The following is a 6987-nucleotide window of genomic DNA, read 5'->3' as shown; positions in this document are numbered from 1 at the left end:
AAACAAAAGTTTTCAATAACAATATAACATATTATTCCTGAATTGATCACTTTTATTACTTTTATTATTACTGATACTTTTTTTGAATGTGCTACTCTTTTCCTATTTACACTAGTAATTTATCCGCGCGTCTGCATGAGTAAAACAAATAATATTTATAGATACTATTATGAGGTGAATATAAACTATATTTTTTTATCTATAGATACTATTATGAGGTGAATATAAACTATATTTAAATTGTTAATTGGTGTGAAAAATAAAAAAAATACTGTTAGTGTTTGGAAAAGTAATATAATGTAATTTAATATAGAATAGAGTACTATTTTAATTTCTAATATTTAGGTCAAATAGTAGAAAATTTAGAACATCATTTATATTTTGACCGTATTACTTATGAATAATAATATAACATAATATTTCATAGCATTTCTTTTTTATTTAATAACAATCTTTTTTACTTGCTTAAAAAATTTTATATATTTTTTCAAACAATATCAATGCTCCTTTATTTTTTACACTAAATAATATCCAAATATATTTTACATTCATGTCATTATAATCTTCGTTTTGCACGGCTATCTTGTGTGGGTATTAATACAAGTATAACGACAAGCTCACTATATAAATAGTTTCCAATTATAACCTACATATATTGTCTAATTTACTACTCTATTATAATTATCAGTCATGCTATACATTCATATAATTTTTCATCCAAGTTCATCCAAGTTGGTCCAATACTAAAAAAATCCAATACCATTAAATGAGCGTGTATATATGCGCCCAGAGCACCGAAATGTTAACATATTCATTCACGCCTTGAATATGAAACAACGTTCCTTCTTCAACATTGAAACCGCTACTAGAGAACTTCGAATCTCTCTCAAAATCTCTCAAACTTCACTCGTGTTCTCTGTGGAAACTGCTATTAGAAAAGAATCACGAGAAGATTTCAAAGGAAGAATCGCGAAAAGATTTTGAAAGGAAGAAGAAAAAACAAACAAAAACAAGAACACCAATGAGCGGATAATTTATACGCTTTTTGGAATTGTTTTTACATAGTTTTTAGTATGACTTAGTTAGTTTTTAGTATATTTTTATTAGTTTTTAAATAAAATTCACATTTCTGGACTTTACTATGAGTTTGTGTATTTTTCTGTGATTTCAGGTCATTTCTGGCTGAAATTGAGGGACTTGAGCAAAAATCAGATTCAGAGGCTCAAGAAGAACTGCAGATGCTGTTGGATTCTGACCTCCCTACACTCAAAGTAGATTTTCTGGAGCTACAGGAGTCCAAATGGTGCGCTCTCAATTGCGTTGGAAAGTAGACATCCAGGACTTTCCAGCAATATATGATAGTCCATACTATGCCCGAGTTTAGATGATGCAAGCTGGCGTTCAACGCCAGCTCTCTGCCCTATTCTGGAGTTAAACGCCAGAAACAGGTTGCAAAGCAGAGTTAAACGCCAGAAATAGGTTACAAACTGGTGTTTAACTCCAAGGAAGACCTCTACACGTGAAAGCTTCAATTCTCAGCCCAAGCACACACCAAATGGGCCCGGAAGTGGATTTCTGCATCATTTACTTATTTCTGCAACCCTAGTAACTAGTTTAGTATAAATAAAACTTTTTACTATTGTGTTAGGGATCTTTGATTAGTCTTATGCTATCTTAGACGTTTAGGGAGGCTGGCTATTCGGCCATGCCTGGACCTTGTTCTTATGTATTTTCAACGGTAGAGTTTCTACACACCATAGATTAAGGTGTGGAGCTCTACTGTTCCTCATGAATTAATGCAAAGTACTATTGCTTTTCTATTCAATTCAAGCCTATTTCTTCTCTAAGATATTCATTCGCACCCAAGAACATGATGAATGTGATGATTATGTGACGCTCATCATCATTCTCACTTATGAACGCGTGCCTGACAAACACTTCCGTTCTACATGAAAGAAAGCTTGAATGTGTATCTCTTAGCCTTCTGATTCACGATTAGAGTCTTCGTGGTATAGGCTAGAACTATTGGCGGCCATTCTTGAGATCCGGAAAGTCTAAACCTTGTCTGTGGTATTCCGAGTAGGATCTGGGAAGGGATGGCTGTGACGAGCTTCAAACTCGTGAGTGCTGGGCGTAGTGACAGACGCAAAAGGATTACTGAATCCTATTCCAGTATGATCAAGAACCGACAGATGATTAGCCGTGCGGTGACAGCGCATCTTGGACCATTTTCACTGAGAGGACGGGAAGTAGCCATTGACAACGGTGATGCCCTACATATAGCTTGCCATGGAAAGGAGTATGAAGGATTGGATGAAGACAATAGGAAAACAGAGGTTCAGAAGGAACAAAAGCATCTCTATACGCTTATCTGAAATTCTCACCAATGAATTACATAAGTATCTCTATCTTTATTTTATGTTTTATTTATATTTTAATTATTAAAACTCTATAACCATTTGAATCCGCCTGACTGAGATTTACAAGGTGACCATAGCTTGCTTCAAGCCGACAATCTCCATGGGATCGACCCTTACTCACGTAAGGTTTATTACTTAGACGACCCAGTGCACTTGCTGGTTAGTTGTGTGAAGTTGTGACAAAGAACTAAAATTATGAACGTGCGTATTAAGTTTTTGACACCGTTACCGAGGAATGAACGATCACGATTTTACCACACCAAGTTTTTGGCGCCATTGCCGGGGATTGTTCGAGTTTGGACAACTGACGGATCATCTTGTTACTCAGATTAGGTAATTTTATTTTAATTTTAAGTTTTTGTTTTTATTCTTTTTATTTTCGAAAAATTTTCAAAAAAAAAATTCAAAAATAAATTATTCTATGACTTCAGAATTTTTAAGAATGAATTCTAGAGTTTCTTCATGATCTGTTGAAGCCTGGCTGGCTATCAAGCCATGTCTAAATTTTTGGACTGAGGCTTCCACTTATCATGGCAAGAGTCCTTGGACTCCCATCTAACCAGCTGTTATATGCCTGATTTGTATCTGCTAAAGCTTGGCTGGCCATTGGCCATGTCTAATGTTTTGGACCGAAGCTTTCACTGAAAGCTTGGCTGGCTAGTGAGCCATGCACTACAAGAAAAAAGGCCTATGGCCACGCTTTTTTCTTGCCACGCTTCAAAAGCGTGGCCATAAGTGGTCTATGGCCACGCTTTTATGAGGGTGGCGATAGATTAGAGATTTGGCCACATTTTTTTTTGCCACGCTTCAAAAGCGTGGCGAAAAGGATTAACGGCCACGCTTTTGTGAGGGTGGCAATTGATTACAGAAAAGGCTACGTTTTTTTTCTGCCACGCTTCAAAAGCGTGGCCGTAGATAGAAACAAGGACGTTTTAAAAGCGTGGCCACAGGGTTTCATTACGGTCACACTTAGAAAACGTGGCTATATGCTGGTACACTTTTGCCACGCTTTAAAAGCGTGGCCAAAAGTTTCTTTTTTGCCACGCTTCAAAAGCGTGGCCGTAGAGAGCAAGAATAACGTTTTGAAAGCGTGGCGAGATGGGCCAAACCGGTTGACCCAAACCCGGCTCCCAAACCCGGCCCAAACCCGGCCCCCAACCCGGTCCCCAACCCGGTCCCCAACCCTAATCTCTCTTTCCCCTTCGAAGCCACTAACCCTACTCGCCTGTATCGAAGAGCTCCTCCCTTCGCCCTTCTCCCTTCGCCCGTCGCCCTTCGCCATCCAAGCTCCTCCCTTCGCATTCGCCCTTCGCCGTCCGAGCTCCTCCCTTCGCCCTTCGCCCTTCGCCCTTCGCCCTTCGCCCTTCGCCCGTCGCCCGTCGCCCTTCGCCCGTCGCCCTTCGCCTTCGCCTTCGTCACTGATGGAAACCACTTCTTCTTCATCTTGGTAATCTTCATACCCTTCTTCTCTTTCTTGTTCTTCTTCGAATCAGTGAGGATCTCTCTGTTCACCTTCAAGCTCCAGCAAACATGGGCGACGGCAAGCTCCTCCCTCTTCTTCTCCTCCAAGCCCTCGAATTCCATAGGTATGATCGATTTTCCTCTTTTTATTTTCTCGATTTTTCCGTTGTTTTTACGTTTAGGGCTTTCCCTTTTCATTTTCATTTTCCCCTGATTCGTTCTCTCTGATTGCATGTTCCTTTTTATTTTCATTTTCATGTCCCTGGTTAAATGATAATGCTGAAGACGCGTTGCTTGCGATGCTGTGGACGTACGTGGTTTTTTTCTGGAATGAGAAAGCCACAAAGGTGCACTCTATTCACTATATTCTCCTTTGATTTTCGATATCTTATGTTGACTGTTAATATATGTTGTTCGCGGGTAATAATGGATTCCATGGTCTTTTTCCTACTATGATGAATGCTGATGATGATGAATGAAATGTCTCAGCCACGTGAGACACAAGGCTTCTGTAATTTACTCGTGTTGGTGTCAGAAAGAGTGAAATCTATCTTCTTCCTTGTGCAGTTGTGAATGATTGAAGTCAAAACCATGTTTTATGCTGATAAATCGAATTATAGAAGTTGACTAGAACCAAACATTAATTTTATACTAGTTTTTTTTATTTTAATTTTATTTGGTGGATCAGTGTTTTTTAAGTTAAGAGTATTACTTAATTTGTATGGACGATGATGAATGAGCATTATTTCATCATCACTTTGTTTGTGTGTCTTGAATAATACAATGGTGGCCTGGGAGCCTAAAACAGTTGCATTGTTAAGACCAGCATCTTAGCATTTTTTTTATTTCTTTTTAATTCTCCGCTTGATGCTTGTTAAGTGATTATATGTGCCAGTGTGTGTGTACGTCTGTGAGATGATATGGTTGCCTAAAACACTTTGCATAAAAACTCGCTTCTGATGAAAGATGCTGAAGTCACATAAAAAGTGTGTTTTCTTGCTGGTTTTGGTATTCCATTAATTCTCACTGTTTGTTGCCTTTTGCCTAAACAGTATTTTCACCTCTAATGGCCTTATTTATTATTAGCTTTCCCCTAAAGAGATTTTAAGTTACTGACTTTATATGATGTCATTTCTATTGGTGGATTGTGACTTTGTGAATAAATATTAAGATATTCATACAATCGTCTTACTTATCAATACTTGATATGATGTCGTTTATTTGAACTAATTAGTTACCTTTATTCTTTTTCAGCATGGCACTCTCGGGGCACTTGTCCAAGATTCTGTTAAGAGCCACTACGAGACCCTGTTTTACTGTTTTCCCTTCCCTTCCCCTGCTCCAATTCTATGCTTTCCAGGTTCCCCTTTCATCTCATTTGATTTTATTTCTGTTTGATTAATCTGGTTTAGCTCATTCTGTTTAGCTTGTTTAGTTCAATTAATTTAGTTTAGTTGAATTAGGTGGTTAGAGAATCTGGACTGGTTAGTGGATGTAGGTTTTGTTTTGTTTACTGCTGCTGTTCGGAATGAATTTGTCTTTCCTCTGAAAGTTGTCCTGGATGAACTTGTTTATTGTGCTGTTTTGGTGTTGAATTCTGGACCTGTGATTGTTGTTTGTTGTATTTTTTTTCATTGTCCAAAATAGATGCTGTGGAAGTGTTACTGTTTCATTAATTTTTCTTGGTTTGTTGTTGCTGAGTTCTGCTCTGCTTGTTGCTTGGTCCATATTATATGAACTGCAATGATTTCAGTTTGTGGAACTGGTTAAGTCATATGAATTCTGTTTGGTGCTTGCTTGAACCTGGGAAACATGCTATTTACTGCTGCTGTTTATTAAGTGTTGCTGCTTTGTGCCATGTGTTAGCAACTCGTTTCCTTGTTGAGATTCTTTGTGCTTATTATGCATTCATGCTCATTACATCCTTAATCATTGGCTGCTGCTGATTTCTCAATTTGCATTTCCTCTTCTGCTCACTTTCTATGCATGCATATATGATGTTCATTCTTGGATTCTTTTGGGGGGGTGTTTGCCTAAATTTGCTTGGCATTGGGAAATTGTTGTGTGATCATGCAATTGTACTTGGATTCTTTTGCAACAATTATTCATGGATCTTGTTTTTCATTTTCTTTTCACTATTAAGTAAATAATTAAATTAATTTCACATTGTACAAAAGCACATGGGACTGTGGCCTAAAACATTGGATATCTGAAAGTAAATAGAAATTAAATTGATGTTTTCAGTGAGAAGGATTTCTGCTAATTCTGAGAGATTGAGGTTATTCATTTGTTTGTGATAGAAAACATTGTGTGCCTACTTTGATGTGGTTTCTGATGCTTGCATTGTGTTGCCATTATCTAATATAATCTGAAATTCTGAACAGCCATTTGAATTTGTATTTGCATTTCTCAATCATGCACTATTATTATATTGTCTATTGTTAATTCAAGTATAGTACACACGTCCTTTTCTTTTCTTTTAAAAAAAAAAAGCCTGAAAATATATAGAATAACATTGGAAGTATTATTTTTGCAGTAACAAGCAATAACAACACTGAAGCTATTGAGAGAGAAGAAGAACAAGTTTGAAGAGGTTCCACTGTTTTAGCTTTGGTCCTTCCTCCCTGCTGGTGCCTTCGTCTCTGTCGTTCCCTACTCAGTCTTCTCTGCCATTAGTCACAGATTTTGCAGTTTATTGCTTAGTTTTAAGGTGTGGAGCCTGGACCAAAGTAGTAGCTTCATCCACACTGAACATAAAACTTTCATTATTCTTTTTTCTTTTTTTCTTGTTTCCTTTTTTTTTTCCACGCCACATAAATTGGAGCACATACATCCACATTCCACTGTTCTTCTTCCTTTTCCCTTTATATCATTTATTTATATTTATAATTATAATGTCATTCTATTTTTTTATAAAATTATATAGTTTTTTATTTTTCATAGCATCTTTCAATTTATAAGGGTAAGAACTAATTCGTCACAAATTTTTTTTTAAAATTTGTTGTTAGCCAATAGATTATTATATATATAAGAAGGAATTCAAATTTTTAACACTTACTTAAATAGACAATAAATTAATTACTTGACCAACTTAAGTAAGTTTTGT

General features: G+C 36.7%; 1 long non-coding RNA gene across 1 annotated transcript; it reads left to right on the top strand.

Annotated features, from left to right (window-relative positions):
- Positions 1 to 3786: 3786 nt before the first annotated feature.
- LOC112732911 (uncharacterized) lies at positions 3787 to 5241 on the top strand. The gene is made up of 3 exons (XR_011870356.1): positions 3787 to 4006; positions 4167 to 4228; positions 5136 to 5241. It is a non-coding gene; the product is annotated as an uncharacterized lncRNA (long non-coding RNA).
- Positions 5242 to 6987: the final 1746 nt, after the last annotated feature.

Source organism: Arachis hypogaea, chromosome 13 (assembly GCF_003086295.3).
Source record: "Arachis hypogaea cultivar Tifrunner chromosome 13, arahy.Tifrunner.gnm2.J5K5, whole genome shotgun sequence".
Lineage (NCBI taxonomy): Eukaryota > Viridiplantae > Streptophyta > Magnoliopsida > Fabales > Fabaceae > Arachis > Arachis hypogaea.
The sequence above is the reverse complement of the archived record's forward strand: the minus strand, read 5'-3'. Positions and strand labels throughout refer to the sequence as shown.